Genomic DNA, 17,631 nt, shown 5'->3' on the forward strand with positions numbered 1-17,631 from the left:
AGTGAAGTGGCTCCACAGCCACTCCATACTCTGGAGAGTTTGCCTCCGCACCCTCAAAAGATGCCCAGCCCACTGCTTGGGGTGGAAGAACTAACCAGCACTGTTAGTTAAGCAGTTGCTTGAGAAAGATAGGTTTGTCTTATAACCTTTCTTAGGGTTCCTTTAATTTTGATTGCTTAATGAAAGAAACAGGCTCAAGATTTGAAATTAGTTTTATATCAAGCAGCAGAGACCAAAAAAAAAAAAAAAGGCAAATACACTACAGTACTGTGTTAAATGTAAATTACTTAAAAAAAAAAAGACAGCAGCATTTTTCTTGAGCACAGTGAAGTTTCAAAGATGTTCAAACTTTTGAAAGAACAACCATAACATTTTGTTCAGAGTTACAAGCATTTCAGAGTTATGAACAACCTTCATTCCTGAGATCTTTGACCCTGCTCTTACCCTTGGTCCTGACAGCCTGTTTTGGGATCCTGACACTTGTTGAGTTTTAAAGCTACTTTTCAACCATCTTGGTTGGAGCCTGTTCCAAAACAGACACTCACAGTAACTCTGTGACAAACTTTATAGTCCATACACAAGAACGTACACTTCCCAATTAGGTTCTCAGTTTCAGGAAGTGTCAGTGTGAGTTTGCACTCCATATGTTTTATGGAAATACACTTATGAGTGTGAATATGATGTAACTGGAATATGCTTTATGCAAAAGGTCTCTTGTAAGGTATCACAACAAAGGTTATAAACTACTGAATATATTCCTCCTGTTAGTATGCATGTATCATTCTTGTATCTGAAGCTAGAAATATGAAGTATAACTCTGAGGCCCTATTGTAATTATGTAAAGTGTGGGCCATTAATTGTGGTTTAGAATCTTGATGGCTCCCGTTGACTAGGGCAATTGGTTGTAAATGGTTTATTTACCTGCAAGCCTTCCTGTGTACATGTGGGCCAACCCAGGAGTAATGGAGACTAGGGGCCTTACAGTGACATGTGACCATGTCACATGATACTGGAATCCATCTTAATCCTTGTACTTTTCCACTGATGAGGTGGGGGTGTGGACAAGCCCAGACAAAAGATTCCCACCTCGTGCAAAAGCTATAAAAGGGGGTCGAGCAGGACAAAAGGCACGGCCAGTCACGAGAAAATCCTTGCTTACCACCTGAGATATCTGCTGGATCTAACAAAGACTGTACCGGGGGAAGGATTGGGCCCAGAGTAGGAAGGAGTCTAGTCTGTGAAAGAAGTTTATTGGAACATCTTTGAGGGTGAGATATTACCTGTAATCAGTTTCTCAATGTATTAGGCATATACTTGCGTGTTTTGTTTTATTTTGCTTTGTTTCTTACTTCGTCCTGGCTGTTATTACTTGAAACTACTTAAATCCTACTTTTGATGCCTAATAAAATCACTTTTATTTATTAATAAACCCAGAGTAAGTGATTAATACCTAGGGGAGCAAACAGCTGTGCATATCTCTCTATCAGTGATATAGAGGGCAAACAATTTACAAATTTACCCTGTATAAGCTTTATACAGAGTAAAAGGGATTTATTTGGGGTTTGGATCCCACTGGGAGCTGGGTGTCTGGGTGCTGGAGTCAGGTAACCTGCTTTGCTGGTTTTCAGTTAAGTCTGCAGCTTTGGGGGCATGGCCCAGACCCTAGGTCTGTGTTGCAGAAGACTAGCATGTCTGGCTCAACAAAGCTGGGTTCTGGAGTCCCAAGCTGGCAGAGAAAACAGTCTCAGAGGTAATTTCAGCACATCAGGTGACAGTGCCAAGGTGATCTCTGTGACTGAACCCATCACAGTCAGTTGATTCATTTGGGTCCTCACTGAAGAAAAAGTCTGTATGCCACTTGTCACCAGATGTTTGCTCAGCTATTGTTCACAGCAGGAGCTGATACTGCAAACACAGGTGGAGCCAATGACAGGTATGACTATAGTCTTTTCCTGGTGCATTATTGGGAACCCAACTTGCTGGTAAATAGAAAGAGACAGTTATCTCAGGCAGACACCTTTAAGTTCTTGATGTCACCAGGAGGATTCTCAAGGGGCCAGCCCAGAACCTCAGTCTTCTACCTTCCAGATCGCTTTGGTTTCCAGAAGTGATGTGTTGAGGAAGACAGGCTGCTTCAGCCTATTCCTGCCGTGTGGTCCGACTTGGTTCCTCTTCTTGGAGGTGCTGTCATGGACCAATCAAATGGTGACTCATACCTTTGAAGTATCCAATCAAAATGGATGGTGAGAGAGGCTAACTCTCAGTCATGGAACAAGACATCAGCTTTTGAGTTCTTACAACTGGGACTGGAATTTTCCAGTCTCTGCAAAACACACCTTGTCACACCAGTTTGTGTAAAACAAGTTAGGCCATAACTGTTGGGATAACCGTCTTAGGACATACCTTGAACACCATCTGGGTTGGTCTAGTTAGTGACTTACCTCTGCAAGGTGCTTTCTATTGGCCCCTTTGTGGCACATACCTTAGCCATCTTTGAAGTGATGCCTGCTTAAGTTGAAGTTTCTCCATCAACACTCAGTCAGTTGCTGAAATTTTCATATAATTTATACAAAGTGTCTCTGTGAGTGAGTAGCCTAAGGTTGACTCACCACTCTGTGCACTTGGCAAGTGTCCCCACATGGGCCAAATTGAGGAGATAATTGCTTAAGGACTGGATGATTAACCAGGTAAAAAGGTGATTCAGCTAGTCAGCTGAGGACAGTTAAAAGAGAAAGGAAGAGGAAAAAGAGGGAGGGGGAAGCCAGAGAAGACCAGGATCTTAGGGAAGTAAGATCTTGCATCCTATGCCTATGGAGAAGGTAAAAGCTTTATATGGTAGGATAGATGAGGCATTTTCTAGCACACTGTATATAAAGCACTTGGTGTATGTGTGGACTGTTTGCAAAGAGGAATGCAGGATGAGGGAGGCTGCTCTGTGCACCCTCCATATTCTTTGATGCTCTTGAAGCTTATTTTAACAGTCCATTAATAAAATGCAAAGTTGCTTCAAGAACTGTTTTCTCCAGCAGGCCAGAACAGCTGTAAAAATCTTCAGTTTCTGTTCTTGCTTTAACAACAATCGTGCAACCTTGGTGTGTATGGCTGAGTTGAGTCTGTGTGTTAACCAAACACTGACCCTCTTTCCACTCTGTTGTCAAGTGTTCTTAGAAACGTGTATTTGGTTTCAGTTCCTTTTATTTACTGCTGCTTTCAGACCAAGTACATTTTGCTAACTTGATATGATAAGCCTGTTTGATTGCAAACATTGACTTTACTACTTCACTTTAGCACTTAAAATAAAAGAAATCAATATGAACAGACCACCTTTCCTTCCTAACAAGATTTCCCATGAGGTCATTAAAGCTGGCGATATTTTGCCCAATGCTGTATCTCTGATAGTTTAGTTCCCTTTTATACACATTTTAATTATAATATTGGATTCCATCAATTTATCCATACTACTGAATCTGGAGCATCATATAATACCAATATTTGACATGAAATTAATGATTTTTAATTTGTTTACTTATTCACAGACGGGGTTGTGGGGAGAGAAGTCTCTTTAGGTGAACCAGCAGTACATTCTTGCAAAAGGCTGCAACAGCTGAGTTTCCTCAGTCTATTGAAAAAATCTAGTCATTATGGTTTGGGGTTTTTATTCTCTTAGACCTCTGTTTTATCTCTTCTAAAAGGCCTTGATGACTGGGCACTTCTCAAACACTAACAGTTCATAATTATAGGGCGTTAGTTACTACAACTACGTGAACTCCAAATACCATAGTAAAATCTGCAGTTCAGCTTTGCTTCCAGCAATCAAGCATTTGCAGTTAAAACTCACTTTTCATGAGTATTTGTTGAGAACATGAGTACATGTTAGCGGGAAGCAAAAATGGTTGCATATGTGGCTGAATTAAATATCTGTTTTAAACTCTGAATATTTGTGGAACGTTGGTTCAACTATTCTCATGGGTCTAATAATGTCAGATTATTGGGGTGTCTTTTTTTTTTATTAGCAGTGCGTAGCACCATAGTTAAAGGGACTGAAAAGGAAGAGCACGACCCTAGACCTGCCATCTTACACCCACATGGAGCGCCATTGATTTCAGTCTGAACCTACCCGTGTGCAGGCATCTGTTTATGCAGATCAGATTGCAGATTTGGGGCAAATACTATTTGCCGGGTGAAAACACATGGATTGAAATTTCAGACATGTGGCTCAAAATTCTCCAGCTGGAGTCATGCAGGATGCTGCTCTGACAGCTCTTAACACAATATAAGAATGGATTTATGTGAATGGGATTTGGCCCTTATTTCTGAAGTGTAAATTTCATCATGTGAGGATTTTTGATCATATACAGTTCAGCACATGTTCAATAGCTTAACTATTCAGTTCTTTTGATTTTTATAGGTTAGATCACTAGGCACTCTGCACAGGCTAAGCAATATCCCCTGCATCAAGTAAAACCAATCACTTATTTATAGGAGTCCCAATACTCCCACAAAACAAGCACGCCAGGTGAAAATAAAACCCTGCATCAAATCCCCTATGTCTCCATCCCATCAACCTAGCTGATACACCAGAATTAACACCATAATCTGATAATTCTGAAAAAGAAAAACATTTGTCTTGACCAAAGCATAGATGGATGAGCTTTGATCCGCTCCATAGTTGGATGTGATTCACGCCTATACATAATATTGTAAAACCTAATCCTGATGAACAAGGTTCCCCAAGAAACCATCTCTCTTCATGAGGGAGGGACAGGTCAAACAGACAGCATTTAAGTAATCTGCCGATGCTCCAAAGGGCCAATTCTGTAGCAAGGTAAGAAGTATGTCAGGAGATCAAAGCCCACATAGCATTTTTCCTTGATGCTTTCACCAGACCCATCCCCATTAAGGCTGTTAGGGTTTTCTGGGAGTACTTGTAGCCAGTAGTCCTATTCCCTTCTGTATAGAGGCAAATGCTTGGGAGGGACTGTTCCTACATAGGCAGGTTGGGTGCTATCTTGTGGGGGAAGGGGTGCCTGGGGCTCCAATCATTCCCTGTAGAATACCCTTGAGAGAAGAGGGTGCCAAGTCTGTATACTTAATACAGTACTCTGGGATGGGGTGCCTGTCCCCCATTCTGGCGGTAGGGATCCTCCTGTTCTACTCTCCTTTGCCCCATAGCTTCCACATAGCTGTAGCCTCCTCCCCATACCGTTATTGACTTTGCTTACCTCCTCTTAACAGCAATGCTAGTGCAATTTAGCTCTGTTGGTGCACCATGTTCCTTTTGGGATTGAAGGCTTTCAGGTGGCAGATCAATGTGGAGTTCTGTAGCTAGGTGCCAGGTCTGATACTAGCTCTTTTGAAGGGAGACTGCCTCAAACCCCTTCCCTTCTAACCGTTGCCTTTCCCTCTCCATCAGCCCCAAGACACCCTGAGAGTTTAACTTCGGGCTAGTAATACAAAGAATGATTCAGATAATATCCTGCATTTCTAGCAGTACTCATTATCCCCAAACACTTTACAAACATCACATACTCCTCTACAGCTATATGCTGGGATCACTTAACCAACTCGTGTATACAGCCACCTCCACATGGAATGGAACAGCTGGTCATTAGTGCACGACAATACTATAAAAGGCCAGAAGGGACCATTATGATCCTCTCATCTGGCCTCCTGCATAACAGGCCGTAGGTTTCACCAAGTGAGAGGATGCCAAGAATGCTCTGTCCAATTATCCCTAAACAGGAATTTGTGGAGAGGGAACGTGATTGGCCAAGAGACAGTTTAGGCAGGATTTCAGGGTTTATGCCTCTGCTTTGGCAGCAGAAATGGTTCCAGCGTCGCTGCTCTTTCATTAAATGCCGCAAGCAACTGAATTGTTTAGCTGTGCTCAGGACAACAGGTCATGCAGCCGCTACCACTTCCTCAGTAATGCTTGGCTCCGGGCTCAGAGCAGCAGCACCTACTGAAACACGTGCACCGCTTGTGAGTTTTATGCCAAGTCTCTCAAACTTTAATGTTTTACTAAGTACCGAGCCTGGTGCTGAGGTTCTGATTCCCCTCAGTTTTCATGAGACCTGCTGGGATGGTCCCGGGCAGCTAGACTGTGAATTGTTCTGCCACACAAGCTGGGTTGTGACCTTTTCACATGGCATATGTTTCTCTGCCCTTCCCTTTGTTCCCTGCATAACGTTAATACCCTGGGCAGAGGAGAATGCATTACCGCTCGGTGTCCAGCGGTTAGGTCAAACATGCAACACTACAGCAGCGAGGTGGGGGAGAAATAACCACCCTTCTCCTGGTTAGGAAATTGAATAAACATGCCTGGGAAGTGATAGGGGGAGAAATGAAAATAGATGCAACACAAATTGTCATTTTGCAAAATGACTTTTCACCAGGGGACTGCTCTGAATACATCGTGACACTGTGCAGATGATTCTTGGCCTGTTAAATAACAGTTTTCTTTATATTTATTGCTCTTGAGTTGAGCATGACAGTTTTATTGCGTGCAAACTGGCACATTATGAAAAGTAAGTAAATAGGTCTGTGGAATCATGGCCGTTGTCCTCCTACTTAGGGGGAAAACAGCCTTTCGGTTTTGCCACGTGTCTGAAAAGAAAAGACAGTTCTCACTCAGTGTTTTACGGCAGTTCCCCCTCCCCTCTCCTCCTTAAACAGTCTGGGTTTGATCTGCTTGTACAATTAGGCAATAGCAGCTGATCAGGTTTGCATCAACTGCATTATATCTTCTAAAAGCTAGCTCAATTGATGGACAAGGGAGGGAACAGCCTGTTTATTTGTAGAAGCTGTAAAATATTTTGCCTATGCCATACACACTGAAAAAGGACAGTAGCTTCAGCTTTTTCTTATAATTTTTTGGGAGTAGATATATGGCTAAGGCACTTGAACTCGATTATGATGTCAAGCTTCTGCTAGTTTCTATTATCCTTGGGACAAAAGCAAACCAAATCCCTTATGGCCGCATGAAAGAATGTATTCCTCTGAAGTAATTGTATGCATTTCTTTTATGTACCCCTCCCGCCCCCGAACCTATACAAATTAGAAGAACAATTGCCAAGGTTTGTACGACCTTTATTTAGACCAAGCCATTTCTTTCTTGACAAATACAGGTAAATGCAATTATGGTCACAGCAGCATTGCAGAGGACCCATGTTATTTACTTCTTATTTACTTTGTTACAAATCCCTCAAGAATAGATAACACTATCTCCTTTTGTGGTTTGTTGTGATTTGGATTTAATGAGTTGGTTTTCCCCCCACTTCCTGTTAGTCAGTTAAGAGCAGAAGCGATATTTTCCCCCTGATATATATTTGCCCTCAATTTTTTCTTTAATCTCCAGCTGTGAACTTCTTACAGCCAGTATTTCTTGGTAGGCCAATGAGTGCAAACAATATCGCTGTGATGGGAGTAGCCAGTAATGCTGCCAATCCAAAGAAGTGGAATCCCACAAAGCCAATACTTATCCATCATTTTACCAGTGGCTGAGTGGCACAGCTAGTTTGTGGATTAAAAAGCCATTTCTAGTTCTAACGTGCCCTTTCCAACAACATAGTACTTTGAGTCAGTCGTCTGAAAGTCCTATAGAACTAAGATGGAATTACCTGCATGAAATACAGCAGCCAAGAGTACGGGGGACTTGCTAAGTAATAATAACAAGACTGTTTTTCCATCTGTGCTACTAATATTCAACAAATTTAACTGATGAAAATCCTATCCTAGCTTTTAAAGCTAGGTGATAGTCTGTAAGAGGTGAGGGCTTTCTCAGTAGCTATCCAGTTATGCAGATATTTGAACATATCCCCTATTCTACACAGCTGTATGTTTAAGAGGTGAGGGCTTTCTCAGTAGCTATCCAGTTATGCAGATATTTGAACATATCCCCTATTCTACACAGCTGTATGTTTAAAAACAATTTCTCCTTTTTTCACAGATCATTGCACATGTATACACAGACCACATAACTAGAACTGGTGGGCAGAATGAAGCATGTCTTTGAAAGCAAGCTTCTGTGAGCCAGGTAGCACCATGGGTCGTCATTCTTCTTATTTTATCTCTGGAGTCCTAGGTTCAAATGCTGCTCCGGTTTCAATTAAAAATGAGTTTGTGGATCTTATCCTCTTCTCTAGTTAGATACATCCTCATGTCCCTAAATAAGTTAGTACAACTGGCAAGCCCTGCAGACCTCTTCCAAGTACAGCCTAGCTTGCAGGTGTGTGTCTCAGATCACTGACAAAGTGCACTAGGCAAGAGAGAAATGCAGGAAGGCTACATTTCTACAGGTTACATTACCAGCTACACTCTGCCCAGTTTGAATGGGGCTCTTGGTCTCATTTTTGTAGATACCAGATCTATTGTGACACTACAGCAAGCATTTGTCTTGTGTGTCAGAAGAGGAAAAACCAACCTAAATAGGAAAAACCAAGCAGTCAGCTCAGGGGTCTCTTTCCACTAGCTTGTGAAAAGGCCATGTTGCCACACTTGTAAATATGAGTGAGAATATTATTTATTTGTATTATGGAAGCCCCTGTCCCGGACCTGGATCCCATTGTTCTAGGTGCTGTACAAACACAGAACAAAAAGACAGTCCCTGCTGCAAATAGCCTATGATCTAAGTATAAAAGACAGGAGGCAACAGATGGATACGGAGAGTGCAATGAGACAGTTGTGATAAAATGAAAGGGGGGGGGGGTATCAGTAGGGTATCTCCCTTTTAAATGGACACCCAGCCAGCCAATACCATAAAATCCCTCTTAGTAGCTGCTCTCTAATTGCTCTACCTGTAAAGGATTAAAAAGTCTCACTGCCATGCATACGTAAAAGGAAGTGAGTGGGCACCTGGGCAAAAGAGCCAATGGGAAGGCTAGAACTTTTTAAAATTGAAAGACTCCCTTTTTGTTTGCCTGTTTGTTGCTCTCCCAGGGAGAGGCGGACAGGGCAGCAGCTATACTGTAAGAATCTTGGGCCAGGTATGAAAAAATCATCTGTATCATACCTAGAAACTACTCATTTAAACCCCCAGATATATAAGTAGATCAGGGAATGTCTACGAAGGTGCAGTTAGCTTTATCCCTTTTATTTCGTTATGGCTTGTGGATTCCTCTGTGCTAACCCCAGGTGCTTTTGTTTTGCTTGTAACCTTTAAGCTGCATCTCAAGAAAGCTATTCATGGTGCTTACTCCTTGTAGTTGCTCTTTTAAAATCTAGCAATAGCCTGAGTTCCCAGATGTATTTCTTTTTTTTAATCAATATTTACCTTTTTTAAGAACAGTATTGGATTTTTTGTGTCTTAAGAGGCTTGCGCACATATGGTTTAATTAGCAGGTGGCAACAGCTGATTTTTTTTCCTCTCCGCTCTTTCCTGAAAGGTGGGTAGGTGGGTGGAGGGGGAGAGATGAAAGGGTTTAATGGTAACCCACAGGAAGGAATTCCCAAGTGCCCCTTCCTGGGCTCTTGGGTGCTGGCAGCATCTACCCATCCAAGGTCAGAGAAAAGCTGTAACCTTGGGAGTTTAATACAAGCCTGGAGTGGCCAGTATTTAATTTTTAGAATCCTTGCGGGCCCCCACCTTCTACACTCGAAGTCCCAGAGTGGGGAATTAGCCTTGACGACAGTATTGATCAGTAATGGTCTCAGCACACCAGCAGCCTAACCAGGGTCAAATTTTCTGTAGACATCATGGGAGAGGAGAGTTTTAAGGAGGACAATGAGTTAGTTTTGAGGCAAGGGGCAGTATATGGTGCTCACCAGCCTGTATCAAAGGTTTGGTGCCTCTCAGTTTGCTGTCTTTCAATAACATTTTAGTTTATTTTTAGTCAAGAAGGAAAGGGAGCTCATTTTCCTTCTCTCCTGACACATTACTTTCAATTATTTAAAACACTGGGCTTGCTTAAAGGATGATGCTGTAGCCAAAGGTATTACCGGTACTTGAATAAGGATTTCTTCCTTTGTCTCACTGCATTAGTTGATTTTAAGGAGTACAGGAAATTTCACCTTGATCTTTGCAGGGGCTAATGCAGGCTCATTTTGTTGCTTTTATGCTATGACTTTTCTAACCTCTATTGCTATTTCTTGGCTTTTAAAAAAATTACAGTATTACCAACCCCAAACACTCAAAAGTCAAGAAACGCCCCCCCCCCCCGCCACAAATAATGAGATTGATGGGATATTTTAGGAAATTTTTTTTGGCTTTTATATGCCTCCTGGCTTGAGCCTTTGAATGCACTTGGGATACATTTCCAAGTGCTCCTCAGCAATCATGAGGGTTAGAATCTTTTAAAATGAAAGCTAAGATTCTCATGCAGCCTGTCTCCAGGAACTGGGGATTTAAATCAAATACCCATTATCATGGGGCTCAATAAAATCGAGACGGTTGCTACCACAAAATTATTTCCAGCTAGGGGTGAGATTCAGAATAGGTTTACACCAGTGTGGGGCTCCATGAAGAATAGACCATCCATAAAGGGGAGAAGTAAAGCAATTGCAATTCCTTTCTGATGGTGGGGAGATTTTAAGAGTCCAGGGATGCCCAAAGAGTAGGGGGCCTAACCAGTAAGGGCAAGGCCATGCCAGTTGGGGATGTGCCAATTCAGGACATCCTTTCATCAGCCTCTGCTGTGGGCTTCTATGGAGCGGCAGGTGAAAACTAAAGTTTGTACCACATCTGGCAGTAATAGCTTACAGTGACTCTACTCTAGGTCGTTATGGACCTTGCTGCTGTGGAGAGGTGCAATTTACATCTCCCTGAGCGATGACTAGAGAATCTGTTCCCAGATCTGAAGCTGTGTGGTATCAAAATTAGTTAGTCTGTTCCCTTTTATTGTTATCTGTGCAAGCACTTATTGGGGAAAGCACTTCTGTCCCCAGAGAACGGATCGTCCTGCTCTGCATAGGTAAGGCTGGGCAGGAGCAATTTAGAATTTCAGTCACATTGATGGAATCACAAGAGATCAAATCCAACAGCTTGCTGAGGGGATGCATGGAAAATGCAAAAGCAACAGAAGAAGGCCTGCTTCAGAATCCTAATCTATTTTCAGACCTACTAGACAGGAAACATTCCAGGATAGAATTCTTCTCCCCTACATACTAGAGCTGCCATGGATTCATGGAGAGAAATTGCAGGTGTGAGAAGAAGCCCAAAGAACAGAGCCCTAAAAACCCATCATACTTTCCTGCTGCTAGCTAGTGAATATGTTCTACAGTCTTCTAAACGCTAGCTATCCCTGTTTCAGCATGAGACTCCTTTTTCAGATCTTTTTCAGCCACCTGTGTTGCTGGATCTTTTTTGTTGTTGACTCAGTGCAATAGTAAGGGTGATATTCTATAAATATTACTTATGGGTAGAGTTGGACCCTGAGCATTCTGACATTTATTTGGAATATTTTACAAAAAAGAAAAGCTGATTAAAGCTGTTGGGTGGGAATTTTGCAGGCCTGTACCTCCACAAAGAGTTAATCTGAAGGGCAGGAAAAGGGAGTGTTGCAATTATACCCTTTGTCCTCCTTACCCATTGCACATCCTGGTTTTGATACAAATGCCTCACAGTGTTGCCAACTTACAACTTTCAAAAAAGACACCACGTTATTGTGAGACTTGCCATAAAGAGCCAATCCCCAGAGTTTTGTGACAGTGAGAATTTCAGCTTGTATTTGAAGAAATAAGTTTCTACCCTCTTAGTAATGGAGGAAAAATGGGAAAACATGACTTATGTACCTCCTAAAGTTTCAAAAACCTGAAGGTAAATAAACTCAGTGTTAATTTTGTGTGTGTGAGTGGTTTTTTTTTTTTTTTTTTAAAGTTCTCACGATTTTTGTGAAATCTGACTCCTGATTTTTTTTAATGCTTGCAGTTGGCAGAACAGTTGATCTAACCTACGCCAGTAAAAACAAATAACACAATTTGTATCAATTTTATCATTACACTTATTCCAAAACAAGTGTGTAACCCACATGTTTGTATTGCAGCAATTGTCTTGAGGTTTTTAGTCTAACAAGGGGAGAGAAACAGTGGGGAGGAGATGTAGATTTTTGTTGAATCCTGTGCCTCTCCAGGTGTGCAGAGAGTGGGGCAGGACACTTAAAAAGGTCCTGAGACATAGAATGGAGTGGCGGGAAGGAGGAGGGTGATAACTACTGGGCATGCTCAGTTGCTGTTTCTGAAACTGTGTGCAGAGGGTTTCCAGTACGGGTAAGCAGTCTAGCAGGGATATAAATATAGGAGAAGTTGGAGATCGACCTGTGGATTCAGCAGCTGAACAACTCAAGATGAACGTGTGTCTGCGGCGAGAGCTGTGTCCCAGAGCCTGTGCTAATTTGGATACAGATTACACACTCCTTATTTTACAGGATGCTGAGGAGATGGCCAAGTATTGACTCTGGGACCAGCACTGATGCTGTCTGTAAGGATCTTCGAACTGCTTTTGCTGAGGAGGTTTTAAGGAGTTTGGAGGGGAAACTGCTAAACTGCCATTCTCTTCTGCATCTGAGCAGTCCAGCTGACACACACGCACTTTTGATGCCATGCGGCAGAGACTGAAGTCCTATCTGTGAAGATCAGAGAGGGGTGTGAATGTATGGGTGCTAAGATGTACCTTGCATTGAAACTTACATAACAGCAACCAATTGAGAAAAGCTGTATGGGAAAACGCACAGTGTTACCACATGAGAGTTTACAAGAGCTTTTCCCAAGTATTCCAACTTCTGGCTGCAGATGTTTGTGTAATTATAAGATGTTGTTCCATAAAAAATTACATGGTACCTCTCTTGGTGGCTTAACTTTGCGTAATACTATTTTTCAAGTCTGGAAAGGAATGAGCCCTGGGCTTCTCCAATTCAAGCCTGTGCTTCAACAGAGAGTAGGCTGAGGTGCATTAAAAAGGGGAGTGTATTAGTTGTACATCATTTACATTACTTTTTCACCCTGCAAACTCATTGTGTGCCAGCTCAGACTTGCGTCAAATTATGACAGCCAATTTAGTTACTTGTCTACATGGAAACTGGAAGCAAAGGCCATACTGAAGTGAGAAGTATATTGCTGAGATGTGTAGTATTGGAGCCTATAGCAGTTCTACACCAGCATAACTAAACTAATGTTACTGCTGACTTATGCCAGTGTAAAAGGAAGGAGAATCAGGCTTCCAGTTTACCCAGTAGGATCTGGACAATAAGTTTTCTGTCTGAGCATTGAGTATAGGAATTTATATCCTGACCCTACGAGGAGATGGACTTAGTGATGCAGTAGATGTTCTCCATGTCTGCTATAATTTTATATTCCAAGCTAAGAGCCAAATGCTCCTCCCATGTAGGTAATTGGTATTCCTCCTAAGACCATGATGTTGCTGTAATTGCATGATTTCAGTACTGCATATAGTGGAGTCTAGAGTGAAAGCTTGGAGAATCACCAGCTAATAGCTATTGCAGATCTGCTACAGATACTGACTTACACCTGCCTGAGAGTGGATTTGTCTTCTGCAGGGCAGTAGATCTGTGGTAAGAATACTGAACCTAAAGGAGGTAAAATTCTCTTGGAACTCACTTTCTGCAAGCAGAGTGTTTCTTCATGGCCAGCTCTGTGATCCAGGAAAGAGGGAAGATATCTCCACAACCCCTATCCCTTGCAATAGCCTATGGGATATCTGTGCCCTAGGGAGCACAGTAAAACACAGACCTAGTTGTGCCCTACTGTTATGCAGCAGGAAAAGGGAGTCTCCTTACACATGCTCTCTTATGCACCTGTGAAGCAGCCTGATACTATCAAATCTTAAATGAAGAGTTTCAGAATGGACAGTGCAGTGCCATTTCCAACTATAAAGGTGGCTAGAGGGAAATGTGTGGCAGCTTGTCATTGTGGGCAACTGTTTGAGAGATTTTAACTTTAACAACTATTAAGACTGCAACAACAACTCAGCCAGTCAGTGACAGGTGCTCAGCACTTCTGAAAATCAGGCCATTTAAAGCTCTTGAAGCTCAGAGGACCTGATCCAAAGCTCACTGAAGTCTGAGTGTTTCCACTGATTTCAATGAGCTTTGGCTCAGACCCAGAATCTGTAGCAAGAAAGGTACAGAACTTTACAGAAAAGAAGCGCCAATCAGATAACTGTGAGCAAATAAACACGCAAAGGAAAAAGGTAAACAAAAACCCAATAGACTTGAGGATGCAGCAAATGCCCAGGAGTGTCCAAAACAGACTAAGAAGCTTTTGACGGGTTTTGGATGTGCTTGCTAGTGAGAGACCTAAAAACAAGTCATGTTATTGCTACAGTGTGGGTGAGGTGGTAAGTGACATTGAGGATTCATTGACCAACCAAATTCTGGCAGACGTGGTCCCTCTGAGAAAGTCCTTAGTGTTTTGGCTGACCACTTCTCTCTCAAAAGCAATATATGGAATTTGGATCATTTATCTTCATGCAAGCAAGACAGGCCCCAGATGAGACACTAAATGATTTTTATGCCAAATTAGGCCAAGTAGCACTAGTGCACAATTTTTCTGACTTGGGGCTTGAAAGCAAAACACAAATTGTGCAGTATTAATCAAATTAGCTCTGCAGAAGAGCTTTTAACAAGCCACATTGGGCAGACTTTTCAGTATTAGGTGGGCGTTGGAGTCTCTGGTTTGCTACGGCCATGCTACACCAGTGGCAGAAGTTAGAGCAGCAGAAGGCCTATTTTGACCTCCAATGGGGAGGGGCTGCCAAAGATCACCAAGCCACAGCCAGCTCCTTGCAGCCATCATGAGCCACTATGTCTGAGTGAAGAAGCATGTCCTGAAAGTGACAGAGCCACAGGCCCGACGAGTGGAGAGCCGCATACAGTCTGTGTACTCTAATTGGCACACAAACTTCCAGTCAGAGGCAATTTTAGGAGAGAGTCAAGTGTTCTGAGGAAAACCACAACATGGCACAATGCCTAATCTAGAGGACAGAATTCAAACCAAGACAGGAAAACTAACATCCATTCATCAGGAATTAACCAGATGCACAGACAAGGTGCTTGAACTCCAGGTTGGTTAACTGTAAGAGATGGTGATACTCACTCTGAGGAAGCTTTTTGCACCTACAGATTTGGAGGAGCTAGCCTGCAATCAGAACAGTACAGGCAGCAGAAGAGACTTCTATTTCTCTAAGATTACCAGCAGCATTTTAAAAAAATGTTCATGTCAAAGAATGAATGAGTAGGGCTGGCTGGGAAACAAGATTTCTGTTTTAGATTTTTTTTTTAAACAGATCTTTTGGAAGGTGTGTGTGTGTGTGTGGTGTTTTTTTTTTTTTAAGAGTGAATTCCTCCCCCCCCCAAAAAAAAAATTCCAATAACCCAAGGATTATGGCACTCTGTTGGGAAGTGGGAGACCCAGGTTCAAGTTCTTTACCCTAAATCAAGCAGAATAGGGAGTTGGACCTGGATTTCCCACATCAAATGAGTGCTCTCTTCAAAAACAGATACATTTCTGCTAAAAGCTTTGATTTTGATGGATCAACATTTTCTGACAATTTTGTCCAAAAAATTCACAGGCTGTCTAGTAGTAAGAAACTGCTGGGGTTGAGGAGAAAGCATACGCAAGACTTCAAGCAGCTGCAAAGAACTGAAAAAATATAAAGATGCACAAAAGAGCAGAGTAAGAAGATGTTAAAATGTTCACGTATGCAGTGTTGTTTGTAGCCATGTCAGTCCCAGGATATTAGACAGTGAATTTCCCAGGGTTAACAAAGAGCTCTGTGTAAGCTCAAAAGCTTGCCTCTCTCTCACCAGCAGAAATTGGCCCAATAGAAGACCTTGTGGCAAACAAAAATGAAGCATCTGCAGGAAGAACTCCGGATGTGCATTATCAAGCACAGCAGAGAAGAAAGAGGACCAGAAAGATAATATCCAGTCACAAACATTCAAGGACAGAGGTAAACAAAACCAAGTTTTTTTTAATAAGAAAAGGTTGCGTACAATGACTGAAAGCCCTGCACATCTGCTGATGTTAGAGCATAGCAAATGATATCAGTCCACAGGAAACCTTTTTAAGCGATCTTCTTCATAAGCTGATGAGAAGAATGGCTAGTCCTATGGAGACTACACCAAATATGAGCCCCAGTAGGATACAGGATGGGTTGAAGAGGATTACAAGGGAGAATAGGAATGGAAAGAACTTGCAGCCAGAGGGAACAGGGGATAGACCGGAGAATCACACCGTCACCAGGAAAAAGCAGGCCTATGTGATCGAGGACTCCTTACTGAGAAGAATGGACAGGCCTGTAACCAGAGCTGATCCAGAGAATAGAAGGGTGTGCTGTCTTCCAGGTGCTAAGATACGAGATGTGGACCTGAGGTTGAAGAGGATCCTAAAGGGAGCGGGAAAGAATCCACTGATTGCCCTTCATGTGGGAACAAATGATACCGGTAGAGTCTCGCTGGAACGTATCAAGGGAGACTATGCCAGGCTGGGGAAGACGCTTAAGGAAATCAAGGCTGAGGTGATCTTCAGTGGGATTCTGCCTGTTCCTAGAGAAGGGCAACAAAGGTGTGACAAGATTATGACTATCAACAGATGGCTAAGGCAGTGGTGCTATAAGGAGGTCTTCAGGATGTATGGCCACTGGGAGGCATTCATGGACCGAGGACAGTTCTCTCGGGATGGACTTCATCTGAGTAGGGAAGGAAATAGACTTCTAGGATGGAGGCTGGCACAACTGATTAAGAGAGCTTTAAACTAGGAATTTGGGGGAGATGGTTGGGAGATGTCCAGGTAATCTCCATGCTGAATTTTAACATTGAGAGGGAAGAAAACAAAGTAAGAAAGGATACAGCCATGGGTAGGAGAACGGACATAAGGAGGAAGGGCAGTGTGGATACCAGCCTAATAGGTTATACTGGCGGTAGAATGTCCGGGCCTAATAGGGTATAGAATGTGAGTGAGGCCAAACAGCAAAAATGAAGATGTTTGTACACCAATGCGAGGAGCCTAGGTAACAAAATGGAGGAACTAGAGCTACTGGTGCAGGAAGTGAAACCAGATATTCTAGGGAGAACAGAGACCTGGTGGAATAGTCGTCATGACTGGACTACGGGTATTGAAGGGTCTGTGCTGTTTAGGAAAGACCGAAGTAAAGGTAAAGGTGGTGGAGTAGCATTGTCTATCAATGATGAGGTAGAACGTAAAGAAATAAGAAGCGATGGAATGGATAAGACAGAGTGCGTCTGGGCAGAAATCACATTGGGGAAGAAAACTACTAGAGCCTCCCCTGTGATAGTGCTTGGGGTGAGCTATAGACCACCGGGATCTAATTTGGATATGGATAGAGCCCTCTTTAATGTTTTTAATGAAGTAAATACTAATGGAAACTGCGTGATCATGGGAGACTTTAACTTTCCAGATATAGACTGGAGGACAAGTGCTAGTAATAATAAAAGGGCTCAGATTTTCCTAGATGCGATAGCTGATGGATTCCTTCATCAAGTAGTTGCTGAATCGACAAGAGGGGATGCCATTTTAGGTTTGGCTTTGGTGAGTAGTGAGGACCTCCCTAGAAGAAATGGTTGTAGGGGATAACCTTGTTTCAAGTGATCATGAGCTAATTCAGTTCAAACTGAACGGAAGGATAAACAAAAATAAATCTGCGACTAGGGTTTTTGACTT

The sequence above is a fragment of the Lepidochelys kempii genome, chromosome 13, assembly GCF_965140265.1.
Source record: "Lepidochelys kempii isolate rLepKem1 chromosome 13, rLepKem1.hap2, whole genome shotgun sequence".
NCBI lineage: Eukaryota > Metazoa > Chordata > Testudines > Cheloniidae > Lepidochelys > Lepidochelys kempii.